The 24,519-nt window shown below is 37.9% G+C and overlaps 22 non-coding genes across 22 annotated transcripts; 14 read left to right on the top strand and 8 right to left on the bottom strand.

Annotated features, from left to right (window-relative positions):
- Window positions 1-10: 10 nt before the first annotated feature.
- Window positions 11-93, bottom strand: Trnal-uaa (transfer RNA leucine (anticodon UAA)). The gene has a single exon. It is a non-coding gene; the product is annotated as a tRNA-Leu (tRNA).
- A 458-nt stretch (window positions 94-551) lies between these two features.
- Window positions 552-624, top strand: Trnar-acg (transfer RNA arginine (anticodon ACG)). The gene has a single exon. It is a non-coding gene; the product is annotated as a tRNA-Arg (tRNA).
- Window positions 625-840: 216 nt separating this feature from the next.
- Trnar-acg (transfer RNA arginine (anticodon ACG)) lies at window positions 841-913 on the top strand. The gene has a single exon. It is a non-coding gene; the product is annotated as a tRNA-Arg (tRNA).
- Window positions 914-1,059: 146 nt separating this feature from the next.
- On the bottom strand, window positions 1,060-1,142 carry Trnal-uaa (transfer RNA leucine (anticodon UAA)). Its single transcript has one exon. It is a non-coding gene; the product is annotated as a tRNA-Leu (tRNA).
- Window positions 1,143-1,600: 458 nt separating this feature from the next.
- On the top strand, window positions 1,601-1,673 carry Trnar-acg (transfer RNA arginine (anticodon ACG)). Its single transcript has one exon. It is a non-coding gene; the product is annotated as a tRNA-Arg (tRNA).
- Window positions 1,674-1,889: 216 nt separating this feature from the next.
- On the top strand, window positions 1,890-1,962 carry Trnar-acg (transfer RNA arginine (anticodon ACG)). The gene has a single exon. It is a non-coding gene; the product is annotated as a tRNA-Arg (tRNA).
- A 146-nt stretch (window positions 1,963-2,108) lies between these two features.
- Window positions 2,109-2,191, bottom strand: Trnal-uaa (transfer RNA leucine (anticodon UAA)). The gene has a single exon. It is a non-coding gene; the product is annotated as a tRNA-Leu (tRNA).
- Window positions 2,192-2,649: 458 nt separating this feature from the next.
- Trnar-acg (transfer RNA arginine (anticodon ACG)) lies at window positions 2,650-2,722 on the top strand. The gene has a single exon. It is a non-coding gene; the product is annotated as a tRNA-Arg (tRNA).
- A 216-nt stretch (window positions 2,723-2,938) lies between these two features.
- On the top strand, window positions 2,939-3,011 carry Trnar-acg (transfer RNA arginine (anticodon ACG)). Its single transcript has one exon. It is a non-coding gene; the product is annotated as a tRNA-Arg (tRNA).
- A 146-nt stretch (window positions 3,012-3,157) lies between these two features.
- Window positions 3,158-3,240, bottom strand: Trnal-uaa (transfer RNA leucine (anticodon UAA)). The gene has a single exon. It is a non-coding gene; the product is annotated as a tRNA-Leu (tRNA).
- Window positions 3,241-3,699: 459 nt separating this feature from the next.
- Trnar-acg (transfer RNA arginine (anticodon ACG)) lies at window positions 3,700-3,772 on the top strand. Its single transcript has one exon. It is a non-coding gene; the product is annotated as a tRNA-Arg (tRNA).
- A 216-nt stretch (window positions 3,773-3,988) lies between these two features.
- Trnar-acg (transfer RNA arginine (anticodon ACG)) lies at window positions 3,989-4,061 on the top strand. Its single transcript has one exon. It is a non-coding gene; the product is annotated as a tRNA-Arg (tRNA).
- A 146-nt stretch (window positions 4,062-4,207) lies between these two features.
- Trnal-uaa (transfer RNA leucine (anticodon UAA)) lies at window positions 4,208-4,290 on the bottom strand. The gene has a single exon. It is a non-coding gene; the product is annotated as a tRNA-Leu (tRNA).
- A 6,628-nt stretch (window positions 4,291-10,918) lies between these two features.
- On the top strand, window positions 10,919-10,991 carry Trnar-acg (transfer RNA arginine (anticodon ACG)). Its single transcript has one exon. It is a non-coding gene; the product is annotated as a tRNA-Arg (tRNA).
- Window positions 10,992-11,137: 146 nt separating this feature from the next.
- Trnal-uaa (transfer RNA leucine (anticodon UAA)) lies at window positions 11,138-11,220 on the bottom strand. Its single transcript has one exon. It is a non-coding gene; the product is annotated as a tRNA-Leu (tRNA).
- A 458-nt stretch (window positions 11,221-11,678) lies between these two features.
- On the top strand, window positions 11,679-11,751 carry Trnar-acg (transfer RNA arginine (anticodon ACG)). Its single transcript has one exon. It is a non-coding gene; the product is annotated as a tRNA-Arg (tRNA).
- A 216-nt stretch (window positions 11,752-11,967) lies between these two features.
- Trnar-acg (transfer RNA arginine (anticodon ACG)) lies at window positions 11,968-12,040 on the top strand. Its single transcript has one exon. It is a non-coding gene; the product is annotated as a tRNA-Arg (tRNA).
- A 6,237-nt stretch (window positions 12,041-18,277) lies between these two features.
- On the top strand, window positions 18,278-18,350 carry Trnar-acg (transfer RNA arginine (anticodon ACG)). Its single transcript has one exon. It is a non-coding gene; the product is annotated as a tRNA-Arg (tRNA).
- Window positions 18,351-18,566: 216 nt separating this feature from the next.
- Window positions 18,567-18,639, top strand: Trnar-acg (transfer RNA arginine (anticodon ACG)). Its single transcript has one exon. It is a non-coding gene; the product is annotated as a tRNA-Arg (tRNA).
- A 146-nt stretch (window positions 18,640-18,785) lies between these two features.
- Window positions 18,786-18,868, bottom strand: Trnal-uaa (transfer RNA leucine (anticodon UAA)). Its single transcript has one exon. It is a non-coding gene; the product is annotated as a tRNA-Leu (tRNA).
- A 746-nt stretch (window positions 18,869-19,614) lies between these two features.
- Trnar-acg (transfer RNA arginine (anticodon ACG)) lies at window positions 19,615-19,687 on the top strand. Its single transcript has one exon. It is a non-coding gene; the product is annotated as a tRNA-Arg (tRNA).
- Window positions 19,688-19,833: 146 nt separating this feature from the next.
- On the bottom strand, window positions 19,834-19,916 carry Trnal-uaa (transfer RNA leucine (anticodon UAA)). The gene has a single exon. It is a non-coding gene; the product is annotated as a tRNA-Leu (tRNA).
- Window positions 19,917-24,519: the final 4,603 nt, after the last annotated feature.

Below are 24,519 nucleotides of genomic sequence, written 5' to 3'. Positions count from 1 at the left end.
GTATTCTTCATAGCACGGGTGGGGTTCGAACCCACGCGGACATACGTCCATTGGATCTTAAGTCCAACGCCTTAACCACTCGGCCACCGTGCTGATGCCTCAGGAATGAAAATGTGGAGCCATGTGTCGGGTTAATATAATGAGTAGATAAAACGCCCCAGAGCAAAGAGTATGTGTTGTGGGTCCCAAACACATTTCGGAGCCATTTCCAGAAGTGTCACTTGGTCCTGGGACACTATGTACCCTAAGCTGGAATCTCCCCCAAAATTGGTGATATCAGCTGCCGCTGGTACACAAAATAGTCTCGATATCGAATCGCAATGTCATCATTTTTGACTTATGAATGTGTAAATTCAACTGCCCTGTCTTACGTTTGGAGTAATGGACTACCTCTTATTTTTTCTCAGATACCTTTGGAAACACCTCTTCGTTCTCCCTGTGATTTGCTTCTTTACCAATGACGTATGCCTCTTCGTAACAGTTGTCTTGTGATTACAATTCCTTGGTAAATTGAGAACTCTGCCTGACAAAGAACACAAGAATACTACCTTGGGCGTGTGGCGCAACGGATAACGCGTCTGACTACGGATCAGAAGATTCCAGGTTCGAATCCTGGCACGCTCGAATACATGTTTTATTGTTGGTCATCGAACTGTTCTTTAATGGAATTGTCACGATAAACATGCCTTTTGTTTCTGCCAAATGCCTTGGACAAGTGGTGGTATTTGCAGCCGTGCCATAATACTAGCAAATAAGAGATTTGTGACGTGCAGGAGGCCAGACAATGGTTTGTGGAAGTAGCACCAAGAAAAGGTCCAAATAGAAATGCACTCCTTCATGGGGCGTGTGGCGCAACGGATAACGCGTCTGACTACGGATCAGAAGATTCCAGGTTCGAATCCTGGCACGCTCGGAAAATCTTTTTAGCATTTTTCAAAAAAATAAATAAAATGCTGATAAGACGTTGAAGGACGTTTGTACCACTGACTGTAAAATTTATTTACAATAAAAAACGCCAAGTAAATTATGTCAATGTTCACACATTAAAAGTACTCTTCATAGCACGGGTGGGGTTCGAACCCACGCGGACATACGTCCATTGGATCTTAAGTCCAACGCCTTAACCACTCGGCCACCGTGCTGATGGCTCAGGAATGAAAATGTGGAGCCATGTGTCGGGTTAATATAATGAGTAGATAAAACGCCCCAGAGCAAAGAGTATGTGTTGTGGGTCCCAAACACATTTCGGAGCCATTTCCAGAAGTGTCACTTGGTCCTGGGACACTATGTACCCTAAGCTGGAATCTCCCCCAAAATTGGTGATATCAGCTGCCGCTGGTACACAAAATAGTCTCGATATCGAATCGCATTGTCATCATTTTTGACTTATGAATGTGTAAATTCAACTGCCCTGTCTTACGTTTGGAGTAATGGACTACCTCTTATTTTTTCTCAGATACCTTTGGAAACACCTCTTCGTTCTCCCTGTGATTTGCTTCTTTACCAATGACGTATGCCTCTTCGTAACAGTTGTCTTGTGATTACAATTCCTTGGTAAATTGAGAACTCTGCCTGACAAAGAACACAAGAATACTACCTTGGGCGTGTGGCGCAACGGATAACGCGTCTGACTACGGATCAGAAGATTCCAGGTTCGAATCCTGGCACGCTCGAATACATGTTTTATTGTTGGTCATCGAACTGTTCTTTAATGGAATTGTCACGATAAACATGCCTTTTGTTTCTGCCAAATGCCTTGGACAAGTGGTGGTATTTGCAGCCGTGCCATAATACTAGCAAATAAGAGATTTGTGACGTGCAGGAGGCCAGACAATGGTTTGTGGAAGTAGCACCAAGAAAAGGTCCAAATAGAAATGCACTCCTTCATGGGGCGTGTGGCGCAACGGATAACGCGTCTGACTACGGATCAGAAGATTCCAGGTTCGAATCCTGGCACGCTCGGAAAATCTTTTTAGCATTTTTCAAAAAAATAAATAAAATGCTGATAAGACGTTGAAGGACGTTTGTACCACTGACTGTAAAATTTATTTACAATAAAAAACGCCAAGTAAATTATGTCAATGTTCACACATTAAAAGTACTCTTCATAGCACGGGTGGGGTTCGAACCCACGCGGACATACGTCCATTGGATCTTAAGTCCAACGCCTTAACCACTCGGCCACCGTGCTGATGCCTCAGGAATGAAAATGTGGAGCCATGTGTCGGGTTAATATAATGAGTAGATAAAACGCCCCAGAGCAAAGAGTATGTGTTGTGGGTCCCAAACACATTTCGGAGCCATTTCCAGAAGTGTCACTTGGTCCTGGGACACTATGTACCCTAAGCTGGAATCTCCCCCAAAATTGGTGATATCAGCTGCCGCTGGTACACAAAATAGTCTCGATATCGAATCGCATTGTCATCATTTTTGACTTATAAATGTGTAAATTCAACTGCCCTGTCTTACGTTTGGAGTAATGGACTACCTCTTATTTTTTCTCAGATACCTTTGGAAACACCTCTTCGTTCTCCCTGTGATTTGCTTCTTTACCAATGACGTATGCCTCTTCGTAACAGTTGTCTTGTGATTACAATTCCTTGGTAAATTGAGAACTCTGCCTGACAAAGAACGCAAGAATACTACCTTGGGCGTGTGGCGCAACGGATAACGCGTCTGACTACGGATCAGAAGATTCCAGGTTCGAATCCTGGCACGCTCGAATACATGTTTTATTGTTGGTCATCGAACTGTTCTTTAATGGAATTGTCACGATAAACATGCCTTTTGTTTCTGCCAAATGCCTTGGACAAGTGGTGGTATTTGCAGCCGTGCCATAATACTAGCAAATAAGAGATTTGTGACGTGCAGGAGGCCAGACAATGGTTTGTGGAAGTAGCACCAAGAAAAGGTCCAAATAGAAATGCACTCCTTCATGGGGCGTGTGGCGCAACGGATAACGCGTCTGACTACGGATCAGAAGATTCCAGGTTCGAATCCTGGCACGCTCGGAAAATCTTTTTAGCATTTTTCAAAAAAATAAATAAAATGCTGATAAGACGTTGAAGGACGTTTGTACCACTGACTGTAAAATTTATTTACAATAAAAAACGCCAAGTAAATTATGTCAATGTTCACACATTAAAAGTATTCTTCATAGCACGGGTGGGGTTCGAACCCACGCGGACATACGTCCATTGGATCTTAAGTCCAACGCCTTAACCACTCGGCCACCGTGCTGATGGCTCAGGAATGAAAATGTGGAGCCATGTGTCGGGTTAATATAATGAGTAGATAAAACGCCCCAGAGCAAAGAGTATGTGTTGTGGGTCCCAAACACATTTCGGAGCCATTTCCAGAAGTGTCACTTGGTCCTGGGACACTATGTACCCTAAGCTGGAATCTCCCCCAAAATTGGTGATATCAGCTGCCGCTGGTACACAAAATAGTCTCGATATCGAATCGCATTGTCATCATTTTTGACTTATGAATGTGTAAATTCAACTGCCCTGTCTTACGTTTGGAGTAATGGACTACCTCTTATTTTTTTCTCAGATACCTTTGGAAACACCTCTTCGTTCTCCCTGTGATTTGCTTCTTTACCAATGACGTATGCCTCTTCGTAACAGTTGTCTTGTGATTACAATTCCTTGGTAAATTGAGAACTCCGCCTGACAAAGAACACAAGAATACTACCTTGGGCGTGTGGCGCAACGGATAACGCGTCTGACTACGGATCAGAAGATTCCAGGTTCGAATCCTGGCACGCTCGAATACATGTTTTATTGTTGGTCATCGAACTGTTCTTTAATGGAATTGTCACGATAAACATGCCTTTTGTTTCTGCCAAATGCCTTGGACAAGTGGTGGTATTTGCAGCCGTGCCATAATACTAGCAAATAAGAGATTTGTGACGTGCAGGAGGCCAGACAATGGTTTGTGGAAGTAGCACCAAGAAAAGGTCCAAATAGAAATGCACTCCTTCATGGGGCGTGTGGCGCAACGGATAACGCGTCTGACTACGGATCAGAAGATTCCAGGTTCGAATCCTGGCACGCTCGGAAAATCATTTTAGCATTTTTCAAAAAAATAAATAAAATGCTGATAAGACGTTGAAGGACGTTTGTACCACTGACTGTAAAATTTATTTACAATAAAAAACGCCAAGTAAATTATGTCAATGTTCACACATTAAAAGTATTCTTCATAGCACGGGTGGGGTTCGAACCCACGCGGACATACGTCCATTGGATCTTAAGTCCAACGCCTTAACCACTCGGCCACCGTGCTGATGGCTCAGGAATGAAAATGTGGAGCCATGTGTCGGGTTAATATAATGAGTAGATAAAACGCATCAGAGCAAAGAGTATGTGTTGTGGGTCCCAAACACATTTCGGAGCCATTTCCAGAAGTGTCACTTGGTCCTGGGACACTATGTACCCTAAGCTGGAATCTCCCCCAAAATTGGTGATATCAGCTGCCGCTGGTACACAAAATAGTCTCGATATCGAATCGCATTGTCATCATTTTTGACTTATGAATGTGTAAATTCAACTGCCCTGTCTTACGTTTGGAGTAATGGACTACCTCTTATTTTTTCTCAGATACCTTTGGAAACACCTCTTCGTTCTCCCTGTGATTTGCTTCTTTACCAATGACGTATGCCTCTTCGTAACAGTTGTCTTGTGATTACAATTCCTTGGTAAATTGAGAACTCCGCCTGACAAAGAACACAAGAATACTACCTTGGGCGTGTGGCGCAACGGATAACGCGTCTGACTAGGCCTCCCTTGTTGAGTCACAACGTGGAAGGATATTGCAAGTGCTCTGCTATTTATTGTAAGTACTTCTATCTTTGTGGAAATATTTGACTGTTGTTATGAAGGTGTGTTCATATATGTTTCAAGATTACATCTGAACGAGTAATTGGAGAAAATAGAAACTATGAGCCACCAGGCTGGGGGGCAAAGGCCACCCCCTAGTCAGGTCATCAACAACAATGGCCGCCATCGTGTTTATCAAAAAGAAAACATTGTTCGGGTTCATTATGACAACCAGATTCGCCCTAAAGCATTTGAGCTTTGCAAGGTGTTGGAACAAGAACTTGGAGACAATACTGTGTACTGCTGTACACCTAGAAATAACAATTATTTTGAAATTACTCTAGCGGAAAATGCGCTAGTAAAATCACTTGGAGAGTCTGTTGTAGTTGATAATCAAATATACAAACTTTCGCCTCTCGTGAACAACAGAGTTGTAGTTTCATTTATGAACTTGCCCAGCTATACCACAGATGAGGAAATTAGAAACGTCCTACATGCGTTTGGAATAATTGAAGTGGATACCATCCACAGGAGGAAAATCCATGGCACTAATTGGGAAGATGGTACAAGATATACACAAGTAAAATTTCCAACAGGGATCCGCAGTCTTCCCTATAGCGTCAAATTCAGGACACATGAAGGTTTTGATTTTTTCAGAGTTATCCACAATGAGCAAATCAAAGTATGCTACCACTGCCTTTCAGACCAACACGAAAAAAAGATGTGTCCAAACATTGTATGCAGGAACTGCGGGAACCAAGGACATCTTCAAAATAACTGTCGTGTTCCAAAATGTCATAGATGTAAACTGAAACCGGTAGAGTGTGATTGCTATGGGTATGATGATGTTTCTGATGACATTGATAACGATAATCATGATGATCATGATAAGGATGAGGAAAATGACGTTGATATTGGCATCATGGACACAGAGACGGATGCAACTCTAGCAAGGTGGCCTATTCGTGATGAATTATCAATTGAAGATGACAAAGATCAAGAAAGGGTGGATGGAATTGTAGATGTCCCAGAGGAAGACAAAGAGGAAAGGTCACAAGATAAATATGTAACCAATTTTGTGACTGACTCAAACAATGAAACACAAAATATTGTCAATGAACTACTATTTGAAATCGTTGACAGAAGTTTACATGTTGGCAAATGTAGTTCTGATGCCAAAAAACATGTATCTCCTTCTAGTGCTCACTTAGTGAATGATGTAACAGACACACTGTTAGATATTGTACAGAAAGTTAATCTTAAACATCATGACAATAGTGAGGTTGTAGATGTTCATGATGGCATGGCAGTCTCGAATGAGATCAATCACAATGTTCTTTCACAGCCATACCGTGGGGATGGTGCCCCAGGAAGCGTGAAAGGGAAATGGAAAATATCCAAGCCCGATGAAGAGGTAATTAGGGCACATGTTGGGGGAAGAGCCCCTAGAAAAAAGAATGTTGTTAAATCTCGAAAAGGGAAAAAATATAGATGAAACACATGTTGAAGTATAATATGCATCTCTCATTGCTCATCATGTTCAGTATATGGTCATGGAATGTCAATGGTTTGAGAGATGTTGGTAAATTTGAAAAAGTGATGTCACTTATAAATAGTTCACATGTTGATATAGCATTCTTACAGGAAACGTTTTGGGACCGAACATTTGTTGAAAACTATCAACATATGTGGGCCGGGAAAATTTTATTTAGTAACTCAACCAACATAAATCGCAGGGGTGTAGCTATATTAGTATCCAAAAATTTTCAACATGAAGTTAGAATGATAGCACACGATTCTGAAGGCAGACTATTAAAAGCAGAAATTGATGTGGATGATAAAAAATATTATTTACTCAATGTTTATGCTCCTAATGGTTTAGAAGAAAAGTTAACATTTTACAAAGAGCTAGAAGGATGGTTAGAACCAAGTAATATGTTTGTAGGGGGAGATTTTAATGATATAATAGATCCTGTTTTGGATAAAGGCATTAACAATAAAACATTCAATCTAAGAAGTAGTGACACTCTTATTTCCATAATTCAAAAATATTGTATGGTTGATGTATGGAGACACAAAAATTATGATAAAAAGGAGTTCTCCCGAACCCAAACAGTAAATGGTGTTTTAAAACAATCCAGAATTGACTTTTTTCTCTTATCCAGACATCTTTTACATAGTGTTATACATTGTTATATCAAATACTGTAAAATGAGCGATCACAACATTGTTTCACTGAAGGTTGATCTCAGTAACATAGAAAAGGGTCCAGGAGTTTGGATTTTTAATAATCAGCTGTTAGAAGATGGTATCTTTTATAATAAAATTCGTCATATTATTGAGGAAGCAAAAGTATGTCCACTTTTTACATCAGAGCCACTTATGTGATGGGACAACTTGAAATATCAATTTAAAAAGTTTTCAAAATCTTATTCAAGCAAAAAAAGTAGACTGGCAAAAAATGATTATTACAACATTCAAAATAAACTTAGAATTGAATATCAAAAATTAGCTTCAATACCGGGGTATCAATCTACACAACTATGTGATTTAGAAAATAAATTAGAAGAATATGACAACAACACCTGTAGGGGTGCTATCTTGAGATCAAAAGCACAGTTTACTCTTGAATCAGACAGATGCACTTCTTATTTCTTGAATTTGGAAAAGTCAAAACAGCAAGCTAATTCAATCAAAGAACTTATAACTGAAGATGGAACAACGATACGGAATACAGAGGACATTATAGACACAGCACAATCATTTTATGCCAAGTTATATACAGATGAGGGATTTGATCAAGTAAAAGAACAAGTAGTTGTAAACATGATTCAGAAATCGATTAATAATGAACAAAAAGTTAAATGCGATCTTCCAATTTCTGAAAAACAGTTGACAGAGGCACTGAAAGGAATGAAACATAACAAGACACCAGGTCCAGATGGTTTAACTGTTGAATTCTTCCTCAAGTTTTGGGAGATTTTATGTCCTCTTTTCCATCATGTTACACAGAGTATCTTTGAAGAGAAGGAATTATCTCGTTCTATGAAAACCAGTATTATCAGCTTATTCTATAAAAATAAAGGTGATAAAAGAGATTTAAAATGTTATAGACCTATTTCACTGATCAATGTTGACTGTAAATTAATATCACGCACATTGTCTCTTAGACTCAAGTCTGTAATGTCAGATATTATCTCCCCTGAACAATCCTGCTGTGTACCAGGGAGAGACATTGCACACAATTTACATTCGGTCAGGGATGTAGTTGATATAGTGGATAGTGAAGATAAAGATGCATTTTTAATTAAAGTAGATCAAGAGAAAGCTTTCGATAGAGTTTCACATAATTACTTATTGGATATTTTACAAAAATTCAATTTTGGGAATAATTTTATATCCTGGATTAGAATTTTGTATACAGACATTAAAAGTTCTGTCAAGTGTAATGGGCATTTAAGTCCATATTTCAAACTATCCCGTGGAGTAAGGCAAGGGGACCCGATGAGTTCCATGCTGTTTGTGCTTATTTCTGAACCATTAAATTTGTTAATAAAAGAGAACCCACATATTCAAGGCATAAACATTGGCAATGTTTCATCTTTAATATATCAACATGCCGATGACACTACTATTACAGTGTGCAACTCACAGTCAGTGGAAAATACTTTTGAAACAATTAAATATTATTGCGAAGCAACTCAAGCCAAGATCAATTTACAAAAGTCAGAGGTGTTACTTCTTGGTAAAGCCAAGTTCAATAAATGTAACATTAGTCTTCCCGTGAAAGTTAAAAAAGATTGTGTTGAACTTCTGGGAATATATCTTGGCTCTGACTTGGCCACTTGTGAGACACTAAATTGGACGAAAAAGATAAATAAAATTCAAACTCTACTTAATTCGTGGATTCAACGTCAACTCACACTGCAGGGCAGAGCCACGGTTTTAAACATCCTCATTGCCTCTAGATTATGGTACTCTTTTACAGTGTTACCAGTGCCACACTGGGTAGAAGTAGCTTTTTCCAAAATGTTTTCAAAATTCTTATGGGTAAATAAAAAGCCAAAAATAGCAGCTGTGACATGCATGGGCAAATGTACAGAAGGTGGTTTAAATATACCCAATTTGTGCCTTAAAAAGTATGCTTTAAGATTGAAACTGTTAAAAGCTTTCTTAGATTATAAATTAGACTCATTATGGAAAGCAACTATGTCTTTCTTCTTTTCAAAATATTTAAATATGGGATTACAATCAAACATACTATGTTTAAAGTTTGACAAAAAAGATATGTTGCATGTAAATCCTTTTTATGCTGAGTTGTTGCTTGCCTGGGAGGACATCTGTGGTGGTAAGAGAAGCAAACCTACCACTTTACCGGATATAATGTGTCAGCCTTTATTCAACAACCCTCTAATTTTGTATATGAATAAAACTTTGTTGTTTAAATCATTCATTGACGGTGGGATCACTTGCATAAAAGATATTTGCTATGAAGTTATACCACAATTTTTGTCACCTGATAGTATTGTTGAAATTGTACAAGGAACAATACCTGATGTTGATGTGGCCACAATCAAGAATGGTTATGCTGTTATTTTATATGCGCTTCCAACAGATTGGAAACAGATCATATTGTCTGATGCTGTCATAAATCTTCCTTGTAAAGAAATACTTTGTCCTATAGCGAACGAAGATGTATCCGTGCAGCTGTTTACGGTGAAATATTGTTATGAAATTTTCAGAACAAAATATTTTAAAAAACCAGTTGCAATGAATTGGTGGAATAATATATCTCTTGACATCAACTGGAAAGATGTTTGGGTTAATGTGTATCAAAATGACAAATCAGCCGAATGTATACAACTAGATTTTAAGATTGCCCATAACATTATTTACACATATGACAGACTCAGCCAATTTGGTTTGACAGACACAGATATTTGTCCAGTTTGTCAAAATGAAAAAGAAGATGTGCTGCACTTGTTCATCTTCTGTAAAGAGTTATCGTTCTTACAATCACTATTTGTTGATATCCTCACTGATGTGTGTCAAGATACTGGGTTCACTCTTGGACAATTCTCGCTGTGGTTATTGTTTGGGTTTCTTCCTGAGAGAAGTGTGTCGGCAAAACCATTGTTAGATATATTGTTATCAATTTATCGGTTGGCAGTATTTAAGAGAAGAGTTGTTATAAGCCTAGGTACAGTCTCTTTTCACATAAACACATTTTTCAAATCCTTGGTAAAGAGACATCTCACATTTCTTTTGTATCATTACACAAAAAAGAAAAGATTGCATGTCTTTATTCAAAAATACATAATGTCTAATGACCTCATCGAGTTAGATGGGAATGACATTCTTCTGAAACATCCTCTTGATTAACTCAATTATAAGTTACTTATACTATTTCATTTCACATGAACGCTTTTTTACAAATCTTTCATAAAGTGTCATTGTGGTTTAATGCTGGTTGACTATTGAAAAATGAATCAATTACAAAGTTATTTATTCAACACTGCATTAAAACATGAGGGGTTTTTTTTCAAATTTTGTTTAAAAATAAAAAATAAAAATAAAAATGTAGGACTCATTCTACCTAAAAATGAGAATGGTCTGATCCACATACACCTATTTCTGTCTTTAAAGATGTGTGTACATAATCAAATGTAAAAATCTATTTCTCATATTTCTGTCTTTAGAATTCAAATGTTAACCACTGCCACCCAACTTCTGTGATACCCTTTTTATCTTTGTGGTGGCAGTGTCAGCACTGTCTGCGTTTGTATTATATTCCTGTGAATAAATTTTATCAAGAAAAAAAAAAAAAACGCGTCTGACTACGGATCAGAAGATTCCAGGTTCGAATCCTGGCACGCTCGAATACATGTTTTATTGTTGGTCATCGAACTGTTCTTTAATGGAATTGTCACGATAAACATGCCTTTTGTTTCTGCCAAATGCCTTGGACAAGTGGTGGTATTTGCAGCCGTGCCATAATACTAGCAAATAAGAGATTTGTGACGTGCAGGAGGCCAGACAATGGTTTGTGGAAGTAGCACCAAGAAAAGGTCCAAATAGAAATGCACTCCTTCATGGGGCGTGTGGCGCAACGGATAACGCGTCTGACTACGGATCAGAAGATTCCAGGTTCGAATCCTGGCACGCTCGGAAAATCTTTTGAGCATTTTTCAAAAAAATAAATAAAATGCTGATAAGACGTTGAAGGACGTTTGTACCACTGACTGTAAAATTTATTTACAATAAAAAACGCCAAGTAAATTATGTCAATGTTCACACATTAAAAGTATTCTTCATAGCACGGGTGGGGTTCGAACCCACGCGGACATACGTCCATTGGATCTTAACTCCAACGCCTTAACCACTCGGCCACCGTGCTGATGCCTCAAGAATGAAAATGTGGAGCCATGTGTCGGGTTAATATAATGAGTAGATAAAACGCCCCAGAGCAAAGAGTATGTGTTGTGGGTCCCAAACACATTTCGGAGCCATTTCCAGAAGTGTCACTTGGTCCTGGGACACTATGTACCCTAAGCTGGAATCTCCCCCAAAATTGGTGATATCAGCTGCCGCTGGTACACAAAATAGTCTCGATATCGAATCGCATTGTCATCATTTTTGACTTATGAATGTGTAAATTCAACTGCCCTGTCTTACGTTTGGAGTAATGGACTACCTCTTATTTTTTCTCAGATACCTTTGGAAACACCTCTTCGTTCTCCCTGTGATTTGCTTCTTTACCAATGACGTATGCCTCTTCGTAACAGTTGTCTTGTGATTACAATTCCTTGGTGAATTGAGAACTCTGCCTGACAAAGAACACAAGAATACTACCTTGGGCGTGTGGCGCAACGGATAACGCGTCTGACTACGGATCAGAAGATTCCAGGTTCGAATCCTGGCACGCTCGAATACATGTTTTATTGTTGGTCATCGAACTGTTCTTTAATGGAATTGTCACGATAAACATGCCTTTTGTTTCTGCCAAATGCCTTGGACAAGTGGTGGTATTTGCAGCCGTGCCATAATACTAGCAAATAAGAGATTTGTGACGTGCAGGAGGCCAGACAATGGTTTGTGGAAGTAGCACCAAGAAAAGGTCCAAATAGAAATGCACTCCTTCATGGGGCGTGTGGCGCAACGGATAACGCGTCTGACTACGGATCAGAAGATTGCAGGTTCGAATCCTGGCACGCTCGGAAAATCTTTTGAGCATTTTTCAAAAAAATAAATAAAATGCTGATAAGACGTTGAAGGACGTTTGTACCACTGACTGTGAAATTTATTTACAATAAAAAACGCCAAGTAAATTATGTCAATGTTCACACATTAAAAGTATTCTTCATAGCACGGGTGGGGTTCGAACGCACGCGGACATACGTCCATTGGATCTTAAGTCCAACACCTTTTTTTTTTCTTGATAAAATTTATTCACGGGAACTAGTTACAGACGCAGACAGTGCTGACACTGCCACCACAAAAATAAAAAAAAAGGTTATCACAGAAGTAGGGTGGCAGTGTATAACATTCCGATTCTACAGACAGAAAATATGAGAAATAGTTTTTTACATTTGATTATCTAAACACGTCTTTACCAAAAAGAGGAATGTAGAATGAACATGCTCTTTACACGTTACACGTTACACGTTACATGTTTTTATTCTAGAGGAGGTTTGAGAACAATCTCATTTCCATCTAATGTGATAAATGTATTGGTCATTATATATCTTTGAATAAAGATATGTAATTGATTCATTTTGGAATAGTGAAACAACAAAAAGCTGAAATGACGCTTAATCAAAGATTTGAAAAAAGCTTTCATGTGAAATGAGATTCTTTCCTGACTCATAATAACTCTTCTTTTAAATACAGCAATGCGATATATTGACAATACAATGTTCATGAACGGTTTACATGACAACTTCTTTTCTGGCAGGAATCCAAACAGTAACCAGAGGTATAATTGTCCAAGACTAAACTCTGAATCTTGACAAACATCTGTCAACATGTCAATTATTAGAGACTGCAGGGAAGATAACTCTTGGCAGAAGATAAACAAATGTAAAATGTCTTCTGTTTCATTTTGACACACAGGACACACATCAGTGTTTGACAATCCAATTTTGCACAGTTTATCATATGTAAAGATAATATTGTGAGCAATTTTAAAATCCAACTGTATAGAGTCTGTTGATTTATCTTTCTGCCACACATTCAGCCAAATATCTTTCCAATTAATGTACAAAGCAATATTATTCCAAAAAGAAATAGCAACTGGCTTTTTTAAGTGTTTTTGTTTGAATATTTCGTAGCAAAATTTAGCTGTTAAAACTTCAACTGACATGTCCGGTCCATCAATCGTGCAGAAGATGTCTACAGAGGGAAGGTTTTTGCCAACATCAGACAAAATGATATTTTTCCATTCTGATGGAAGCGCGTATAAAATGATTGCATAGCATTGTTGTATAGTGTTTATGTCCATTTCAGGTAAAGTATCATGTACAATGTCTACAATAATTTGTGAGGACATGAATTTTGGAATAACTTCAAAACAAATATGTTTAATACAAATAATTCCACTTGAAATAAACGATTGAAACATTAGAGTTTTTCCATTGAAAGTAATTAATGGATTTTTGAAGAGTGGTTGATTCATGATATCATCTACATTTTGAAGCAAGGGTCTTTTTCCACCAGTAATTTCATTCCATGCAGATAAAAGCTCAGCACAAAATGGGCTTATGTCTTGTAAATCACCCCTATTATGTTCAAGAGATAAAACATGAATTCCCAAGTTCATTTTCAGAAGATGTGACATTAAATATACCATTGTTTGTTTCCAAATACAATTAAGCCCTCAGCAACTTAAGTCTCAATGCATATTTTTTAAAACACAACTTTGATATATTCAGCCCACCATCTAAACAAATACCAATACAGGTATCTGATGTTATTTTGGCAGTTTTATTGTGCCACAAGAATTTACTAAACATATGAGTAAATCTAAACTCAACCCATTGTGGGACAGGTAGTACAGTAAACGCATACCATAAGCGGGAACTCATAAGGATATTTATTACAACTGCTCTACCCTGTAGAGTAAGTTGTCTACTAACCATGAATTTAACAATGTTTGAATTTTGTCCATTTTCTTTCTCCAATTCAACGTTTCACACATTGCTTTATCCTTGCCGAAATAAATGCCTAATATTTCAACACAATCTTTTTTTATTTTAACCGGGACGTTGATTGAACAGTCACGAAGGTTATTTTTACCCAACAACAAAACTTCTGATTTTTCGATGTTGATTTTTGCTCCCGTTCCTTCACAGTATGAGTTAACTGTGCTAAATGTTTCTTCGACGGAGTTGACATCTGAAACAGTGATTGAAGTGTCATCAGCATGTTGATATTTCAAAGAATAAATGTCATTGTTGATACTTATTCCGTGGATTTCAGGATTGTTCTTAACTAGGAGATTAAGTGGCTCTGACACCAAAACGTACAGCATGGAGCTCATTGGATCTCCTTGACGAACACCACAAGTTAAAAAAAAAAGGCGTCAAATGGCCATTGCATTTAACAGAACTATGTATATCAGTATAGAGAATTTTAATCCATGAAATGAAGAAATCTCCAAAGTTAAATTTTCTGAGAATTTGAAATAAGTATTGATGTGAGACCCTGTCAAAAGCTTTCTCTTCATCTATTTTGATGAGATATGAATCATCATCATCACGATCATTTACAATGTCAATAACATCTCTTAGGGAGTGAAGGTTGTTAGCTATGTCTCTTCCTGGTACACAGCAAGATTGTTCAGGGGAGACAATTGAGGACATGACAGTTCGTAATCTTAATGACAACACTGGATATTAGTTTACAATCTACATTTATCAATGAAATAGGCCTGTAACATTTAATGTCTCTCTTGTCACCTTTCTTTTTATAAAATAAACTAATTATACTCTTTTTCATGGTACGTGAAAGATTGTTTTCTTTGTGTACACAATCGACAACTTGTATGAAGAAGGGGCATAAAATGTTCCAAAACTTCAAATAAAACTCAACTGTTAGACCATCTGGGCCTGGTGATTTATTTTTCTGCATACCTTTGAGTGCCACGGTAAGCTCACTCTGAGAAATATGTACTTCGCATGAATTCCTCTCATCTTCGGAAAGCTTGTCCTTGATATTATTAACAATGTCCTGTTGTTTTTCTACATTACAGTGTTCAGCAGTGAATAAAGAGGAGTAAAATTGTTGAGCAGTATCCAAGATATCCTCTGTGTTGTTGGCTATTGTACCGTCTCCTCTGAATAATTCTTTGATCGAGTTTGCTTGCTGTTTTGTTTTTTCTAGATTTAAAAAGTATGAGGTATTTCTGTCGGAATCGAGCGTCCACTGTGCCTTTGACCTGAGAATGGCTCCTTTGCATTTGTTAATATCGTATGTCTCCAGCTCATTTTCTATTGATTGTAAAACAGAAGATACATAGCCAGGAATGGAGGATATCTTATGATATTCTATTCTAAGCTTATTTTGAATTTTAAAATAATCAGCTTTTTCGTGATTGCTTTTTTTGTATGCATAATACCTGGAAAACTTTTTGAACTGATATTTTAAGTTATCCCACCATATCAATGGTTCAGTTTTAAGTAAAGGGCACCCTTTTGCCTCTTCTATTATTTCAGTGATCTTTTGATAGAATGTGCAATCGTCAAGAAGCTGATTATTAAAAATCCATACACCAGGACCCCTTTCTATAGGAGAAAAGTCTAACCTTGATACAACAATATTGTGATCACTCACAGAGGAATATCTAATGTAACAGTTGATCATATTTGAAATAAGGTTTCTTGAAACAAATATCAGATCGATCCGAGATTGTTTAATAACTCCTAATACAGACTGTATTCGAGAAAACTCTTTTTTGTCATAGTTCTTGTACCGCCATATATCAATTAGGTTGTTTTTGTGAAGAAAGGTGTTTAACACATTGCTACTTTGGATGTTAAATGTTGTGTTATTGGGACCTTTATCAAGTGAAGGATCAAGAATTTCATTAAAATCTCCAGCGCAAATTAAATGCTCATGATTAACCCATTTCATTAAATCATTGAAAAATAGTATTCTCTCTCTAGGATCGTTTGGGGCATACACATTTAATAAAATCACTGTTTTATTTTCAAGAGATAGAGACGCCTTTAGTAGTCTTCCATCAATGTCTTTTTCAAGCATGGCCACCTTTTCTTCAAAGTCAGGAGAGATCAAAAGAGCAACTCCTTTTCTAGCATTACCAGCATTAGAGTATAAAATTGTTCCTGGCCATAAATATTTATATTTTTCAATGAATTCATCAGACCAAAAGGTCTCCTGCAAAAAGGCAATATTGACATGAGAGTTCGTTAGTAGAGAGAATACATTTTGCATTTTTGTGACATCACGGAGTCCATTCACATTCCATGACCATGTTGTGACCATTGCAAATATAAATATGAAATGTATGTACAAACACATTGTTAGTTTATACACCGTTCTCAGACACGCCAGATATTTCTCGTCGATCGTTAACCTTTTCTTCTTTCTTCTTCTTTTGTTCATCTTTTTTACTTTCTCTCAATTTATTTTTTAAGTCATTGTTCTGAAGTACACAGTCTGTGATCTTGGGTTGTAGTTTATTTCTTCTTCCTCTTTTCTTCGAAGATTTGTTCCATTTAAAAGGTGCTATATTTTCATGTCCATCTTGAGGCAACGACTGTCTCATTGTCTTATCATCACTCTCCATGTCATCTCCAACACGGTTATTTGTACAATGAATTTCAGAGGCTTGATCAAGTTTTTCGTCTTCATTTTCTTCTCCTTTTTCCTCTATTGGTCCATCTTTGTTTCTTTTCTTTTCTTCAGGCTCAAAGTCCTCAACAGATGTATCATCATTATCCAAAGGATCTTCATCCCAGGACCTTTCAGGGGCTAGTTCCTTTTCTTGCTCCGACTCGTCTGACATGCTGTACTGACCGTTGTCTTCCTCGTCTAGGAAACAGCTGCAGCTACCAATAGGTAGAGAGCACAGTTCACAACTACGTTTAAGTCTTCTTTCTGTGTTGCAGTTTTTGGCAATGTGGCCATGTCCGTTGCACTTAAAGCATTTGGTATTTGGGCATTCTTTAACCATATGGTCTCCCGAGTTGCATTTAAAACACAATCGTTCTTGATTATTATGAATCACTCTAAAGTATCGATAACCATCTAATGTGTTGAAACCCATGGAGTATGGCAAGGATTTACACTCGGGGGGGAAAGCGACGCGCACATACCTGGTACCATCAAAAATGCTAGTGCCTTTCAGGGTCCTGTGTTTAATATCACTTTTCAAAGTGATACCCCTTTTGATCAACATGTTTTCAATTTCCTCATCATCAATGTAGGGTGGAAGGTGTAGGAATGATACTACTACGCTTTCACAATGAAGTAACCTGAAGTTAATCTGTGTACCTCCTATTTTCAAGTCATCAGTTTCTGCAAGAATCCTTGCCTCGTTACTGTCTGGGACAGTGACATCATAGCATTCTGTTCCTTTTAGGACGCACGCCCATACATCGGACACATATTCCAATAGCGCACAAGATAATACACTAGCACTAATCACTTTGTTGTTACCAACATTCACTTCAATAGTGCAATCTTTCAGATATTTTCTCTTCTGTTTGGTGTCCGCCATTTTGAACCCAGTGAGCGTGGGAGATTCAAAGACAAACAAAGTCAATAGGATGCACAAACGTGCATGCAAATGTTTAAGGTCTTCACACAACTACATATCAAAGTGTTGCCTACCTTGTTAGCGTAAATCTGGTATTCTACGGAACTTGTGAACGATTTAATCTGAGAATCTGTACTGCTCGATCGTCAGCACGTCCACACACCTCCGAAGCAAGGGAGGTAACCAAGTCCAACGCCTTAACCACTCGGCCACCGTGCTGATGCCTCAGGAATGAAAATGTGGCGCCATGTGTCGGGTTTATATAATGAGTAGATAAAACGCCCCAGAGCAAAGAGTATGTGTTGTGGGTCCCAAACACATTTCGGAGCCATTTCCAGAAGTGTCACTTGGTCCTGGGACACTATGTACCCTGAGCTGGAATCTCCCCCAAAATTGGTGATATCAGCTGCCGCTGGTACACAAAATAGTATCTATATCGAATCGCATTGTCATCATTTTTGACTTATGAATGTGTAAATTCAACTGCCCTGTCTTACGTTTGGAGTAATGGACTACCTCTTATTTTTCTCAGATACCTTTGGAAACACCTCTTCGTTCTCCCTGTGATTTGCTTCTTTACCAATGACGTATGCCTCTTCGTAACAGTTGTCTTGTGATTACAATTCCTTGGTAAATTGAGAACTCCGCCTGACAAAGAACACAAGAATACTACCTTGGGCGTGTGGCGCAACGGATAACGCGTCTGACTACGGATCAGAAGATTCCAGGTTCGAATCCTGGCACGCTCGAATACATGTTTTATTGTTGGTCATCGAACTGTTCTTTAATGGAATTGTCACGATAAACATGCCTTTTGTTTCTGCCAAATGCCTTGGACAAGTGGTGGTATTTGCAGCCGTGCCATAATACTAGCAAATAAGAGATTTGTGACGTGCAGGAGGCCAGACAATGGTTTGTGGAAGTAGCACCAAGAAAAGGTCCAAATAGAAATGCACTCCTTCATGGGGCGTGTGGCGCAACGGATAACGCGTCTGACTACGGATCAGAAGATTCCAGGTTCGAATCCTGGCACGCTCGGAAAATCTTTTTAGCATTTTTCAAAAAAATAAATAAAATGCTGATAAGACGTTGAAGGACGTTTGTACCACTGACTGTAAAATTTATTTACAATAAAAAACGCCAAGTAAATTATGTCAATGTTCACACATTAAAAGTATTCTTCATAGCACGGGTGGGGTTCGAACCCACGCGGACATACGTCCATTGGATCTTAAGTCCAACGCCTTAACCACTCGGCCACCGTGCTGATGCCTCAGGAATGAAAATGTGGAGCCATGTGTCGGGTTAATATAATGAGTAGATAAAACGCCCCAGAGCAAAGAGTATGTGTTGTGGGTCCCAAACACATTTCGGAGCCATTTCCAGAAGTGTCACTTGGTCCTGGGACACTATGTACCCTGAGCTGGAATCTCCCCCAAAATTGGTGATATCAGCTGCCGCTGGTACACAAAATAGTATCTATATCGAATCGCATTGTCATCATTTTTGACTTATGAATGTGTAAATTCAACTGCCCTGTCTTACGTTTGGAGTAATGGACTACCTCTTATTTTTCTCAGATACCTTTGGAAACACCTCTTCGTTCTCCCTGTGATTTGCTTCTTTACCAATGACGTATGCCTCTTCGTAACAGTTGTCTTGTGATTACAATTCCTTGGTAAATTGAGAACTCCGCCTGACAAAGAACACAAGAATACTACCTTGGGCGTGTGGCGCAACGGATAACGCGTCTGACTACGGATAAGAAGATTCCAGGTTCGAATGCTGGCATGCTCGAATACATGTTTTATTGTTGGTCATCGAACTGTTCTTTAATGGAATTGTCACGATAAACATGCCTTTTGTTTCTGCCAAATGCCTTGGACAAGTGGTGGTATTTGCAGCCGTGCCATAATACTAGCAAATAAGAGATTTGTGACGTGCAGGAGGCCAGACAATGGTTTGTGGAAGTAGCACCAAGAAAAGGTCCAAATAGAAATGCACTACTTCATGGGGCGTGTGGCGCAACGGATAACGCGTCTGACTACGGATCAGAAGATTCCAGGTTCGAATCCTGGCACGCTCGGAAAATCTTTTTAGCATTTTTCAAAAAAATAAATAAAATGCTGATAAGACGTTGAAGGACGTTTGTACCACTGACTTTAAAATTTATTTACAATAAAAAACGCCAAGTAAATTATGTCAATGTTCACACATTAAAAGTATTCTTCATAGCACGGGTGGGGTTCGAACCCACGCGGACATACGTCCATTGGATCTTAAGTCCAACGCCTTAACCACTCTGCCACCGTGCTGATGCCTCAGGAATGAAAATGTGGAGCCATGTGTCGGGTTTATATAATGAGTAGATAAAACGCCCCAGAGCAAAGAGTATGTGTTGTGGGTCCCAAACACATTTCGGAGCCATTTCCAGAAGTGTCACTTGGTCCTGGGACACTATGTACCCTGAGCTGGAATCTCCCCCAAAATTGGTGATATCAGCTGCCGCTGGTACACAAAATAGTATCTATATCGAATCGCATTGTCATCATTTTTGACTTATGAATGTGTAAATTCAACTGCCCTGTCTTACGTTTGGAGTAATGGACTACCTCTTATTTTTCTCAGATACCTTTGGAAACACCTCTTCGTTCTCCCTGTGATTTGCTTCTTTACCAATGACGTATGCCTCTTCGTAACAGTTGTCTTGTGATTACAATTCCTTGGTAAATTGAGAACTCCGCCTGACAAAGAACACAAGAATACTACCTTGGGCGTGTGGCGCAACGGATAACGCGTCTGACTATTGGTTGCCTCCCTTGTTGAGTCACAACGTGGAAGGATATTGCAAGTGCTCTGCTATTTATTGTAAGTACTTCTATCTTTGTGGAAATATTTGACTGTTGTTATGAAGGTGTGTTCATATATGTTTCAAGATTACATCTGAACGAGTAATTGGAGATAATAGAAACTATGAGCCACCAGGCTGGGGGGCAAAGGCCACCCCCTAGTCAGGTCATCAACAACAATGGCCGCCATCGTGTTTATCAAAAAGAAAACATTGTTCGGGTTCATTATGACAACCAGATTCGCCCTAAAGCATTTGAGCTTTGCAAGGTGTTGGAGCAGGAACTTGGAGACAATACTGTGTACTGCTGTACACCTAGAAATAACAATTATTTTGAAATTACTCTAGCGGAAAATGCGCTAGTAAAATCACTTGGAGAGTCTGTTGTAGTTGATAATCAAATATACAAACTTTCGCCTCTCGTGAACAACAGAGTTGTAGTTTCATTTATGAACTTGCCCAGCTATACCACAGATGAGGAAATTAGAAACGTCCTACATGCGTTTGGAATAATTGAAGTGGATACCATCCACAGGAGGAAAATCCATGGCACTAATTGGGAAGATGGTACAAGATATACACAAGTAAAATTTCCAAAAGGGATCCGCAGTCTTCCCTATAGCGTCAAATTCAGGACACATGAAGGTTTTGATTTTTTCAGAGTTATCCACAATGAGCAAATCAAAGTATGCTACCACTGCCTTTCAGACCAACACGAAAAAAAGATGTGTCCAAACATTGTATGCAGGAACTGCGGGAACCAAGGACATCTTCAAAATAACTGTCGTGTTCCAAAATGTCATAGATGTAAACTGAAACCGGTAGAGTGTGATTGCTATGGGTATGATGATGTTTCTGATGACATTGATAACGATAATCATGATGATCATGATAAGGATGAGGAAAATGACGTTGATATTGGCATCATGGACACAGAGACGGATGCAACTCTAGCAAGGTGGCCTATTCGTGATGAATTATCAATTGAAGATGACAAAGATCAAGAAAGGGTGGATGGAATTGTAGATGTCCCAGAGGAAGACAAAGAGGAAAGGTCACAAGATAAATATGTAACCAATTTTGTGACTGACTCAAACAATGAAACACAAAATATTGTCAATGAACTACTATTTGAAATCGTTGACAGAAGTTTACATGTTGGCAAATGTAGTTCTGATGCCAAAAAACATGTATCTCCTTCTAGTGCTCACTTAGTGAATGATGTAACAGACACACTGTTAGATATTGTACAGAAAGTTAATCTTAAACATCATGACAATAGTGAGGTTGTAGATGTTCATGATGGCATGGCAGTCTCGAATGAGATCAATCACAATGTTCTTTCACAGCCATACCGTGGGGATGGTGCCCCAGGAAGCGTGAAAGGGAAATGGAAAATATCCAAGCCCGATGAAGAGGTAATTAGGGCACATGTTGGGGGAAGAGCCCCTAGAAAAAAGAATGTTGTTAAATCTCGAAAAGGGAAAAAATATAGATGAAACACATGTTGAAGTATAATATGCATCTCTCATTGCTCATCATGTTCAGTATATGGTCATGGAATGTCAATGGTTTGAGAGATGTTGGTAAATTTGAAAAAGTGATGTCACTTATAAATAGTTCACATGTTGATATAGCATTCTTACAGGAAACGTTTTGGGACCGAACATTTGTTGAAAACTATCAACATATGTGGGCCGGGAAAATTTTATTTAGTAACTCAACCAACATAAATCGCAGGGGTGTAGCTATATTAGTATCCAAAAAATTTCAACATGAAGTTAGAATGATAGCACACGATTCTGAAGGCAGACTATTAAAAGCAGAAATTGATGTGGATGATAAAAAATATTATTTACTCAATGTTTATGCTCCTAATGGTTTAGAAGAAAAGTTAACATTTTACAAAGAGCTAGAAGGATGGTTAGAACCAAGTAATATGTTTGTAGGGGGAGATTTTAATGATATAATAGATCCTGTTTTGGATAAAGGCATTAACAATAAAACATTCAATCTAAGAAGTAGTGACACTCTTATTTCCATAATTCAAAAATATTGTATGGTTGATGTATGGAGACACAAAAATTATGATAAAAAGGAGTTCTCCCGAACCCAAACAGTAAATGGTGTTTTAAAACAATCCAGAATTGACTTTTTTCTCTTATCCAGACATCTTTTACATAGTGTTATACATTGTTATATCAAATACTGTAAAATGAGCGATCACAACATTGTTTCACTGAAGGTTGATCTCAGTAACATAGAAAAGGGTCCAGGAGTTTGGATTTTTAATAATCAGCTGTTAGAAGATGGTATCTTTTATAATAAAATTCGTCATATTATTGAGGAAGCAAAAGTATGTCCACTTTTTACATCAGAGCCACTTATGTGGTGGGACAACTTGAAATATCAATTTAAAAAGTTTTCAAAATCTTATTCAAGCAAAAAAAGTAGACTGGCAAAAAATGATTATTACAACATTCAAAATAAACTTAGAATTGAATATCAAAAATTAGCTTCAATACCGGGGTATCAATCTACACAACTATGTGATTTAGAAAATAAATTAGAAGAATATGACAACAACACCTGTAGGGGTGCTATCTTGAGATCAAAAGCACAGTTTACTCTTGAATCAGACAGATGCACTTCTTATTTCTTGAATTTGGAAAAGTCAAAACAGCAAGCTAATTCAATCAAAGAACTTATAACTGAAGATGGAACAACGATACGGAATACAGAGGACATTATAGACACAGCACAATCATTTTATGCCAAGTTATATACAGATGAGGGATTTGATCAAGTAAAAGAACAAGTAGTTGTAAACATGATTCAGAAATCGATTAATAATGAACAAAAAGTTAAATGCGATCTTCCAATTTCTGAAAAACAGTTGACAGAGGCACTGAAAGGAATGAAACATAACAAGACACCAGGTCCAGATGGTTTAACTGTTGAATTCTTCCTCAAGTTTTGGGAGATTTTATGTCCTCTTTTCCATCATGTTACACAGAGTATCTTTGAAGAGAAGGAATTATCTCGTTCTATGAAAACCAGTATTATCAGCTTATTCTATAAAAATAAAGGTGATAAAAGAGATTTAAAATGTTATAGACCTATTTCACTGATCAATGTTGACTGTAAATTAATATCACGCACATTGTCTCTTAGACTCAAGTCTGTAATGTCAGATATTATCTCCCCTGAACAATCCTGCTGTGTACCAGGGAGAGACATTGCACACAATTTACATTCGGTCAGGGATGTAGTTGATATAGTGGATAGTGAAGATAAAGATGCATTTTTAATTAAAGTAGATCAAGAGAAAGCTTTCGATAGAGTTTCACATAATTACTTATTGGATATTTTACAAAAATTCAATTTTGGGAATAATTTTATATCCTGGATTAGAATTTTGTATACAGACATTAAAAGTTCTGTCAAGTGTAATGGGCATTTAAGTCCATATTTCAAACTATCCCGTGGAGTAAGGCAAGGGGACCCGATGAGTTCCATGCTGTTTGTGCTTATTTCTGAACCATTAAATTTGTTAATAAAAGAGAACCCATATATTCAAGGCATCAACATTGGCAATGTTTCATCTTTAATATATCAACATGCCGATGACACTACTATTACAGTGTGCAACTCAGAGTCAGTGGAAAATACTTTTGAAACAATTAAATATTATTGCGAAGCAACTCAAGCCAAGATCAATTTACAAAAGTCAGAGGTGTTACTTCTTGGTAAAGCCAAGTTCAATAAATGTAACATTAGTCTTCCCGTGAAAGTTAAAAAAGATTGTGTTGAACTTCTGGGAATATATCTTGGCTCTGACTTGGCCACTTGTGAGACACTAAATTGGACGAAAAAGATAAATAAAATTCAAACTCTACTTAATTCGTGGATTCAACGTCAACTCACACTGCAGGGCAGAGCCACGGTTTTAAACATCCTCATTGCCTCTAGATTATGGTACTCTTTTACAGTGTTACCAGTGCCACACTGGGTAGAAGTAGCTTTTTCCAAAATGTTTTCAAAATTCTTATGGGTAAATAAAAAGCCAA

The sequence above is a fragment of the Haliotis cracherodii genome, unplaced genomic scaffold (genome assembly GCF_022045235.1).
Source record: "Haliotis cracherodii isolate W230 unplaced genomic scaffold, xgHalCrac1.p SCAF_20, whole genome shotgun sequence".
Classification (NCBI taxonomy): Eukaryota; Metazoa; Mollusca; class Gastropoda; order Lepetellida; family Haliotidae; genus Haliotis; species Haliotis cracherodii.
This window is presented reverse-complemented; position numbering and strand designations above follow the sequence as displayed.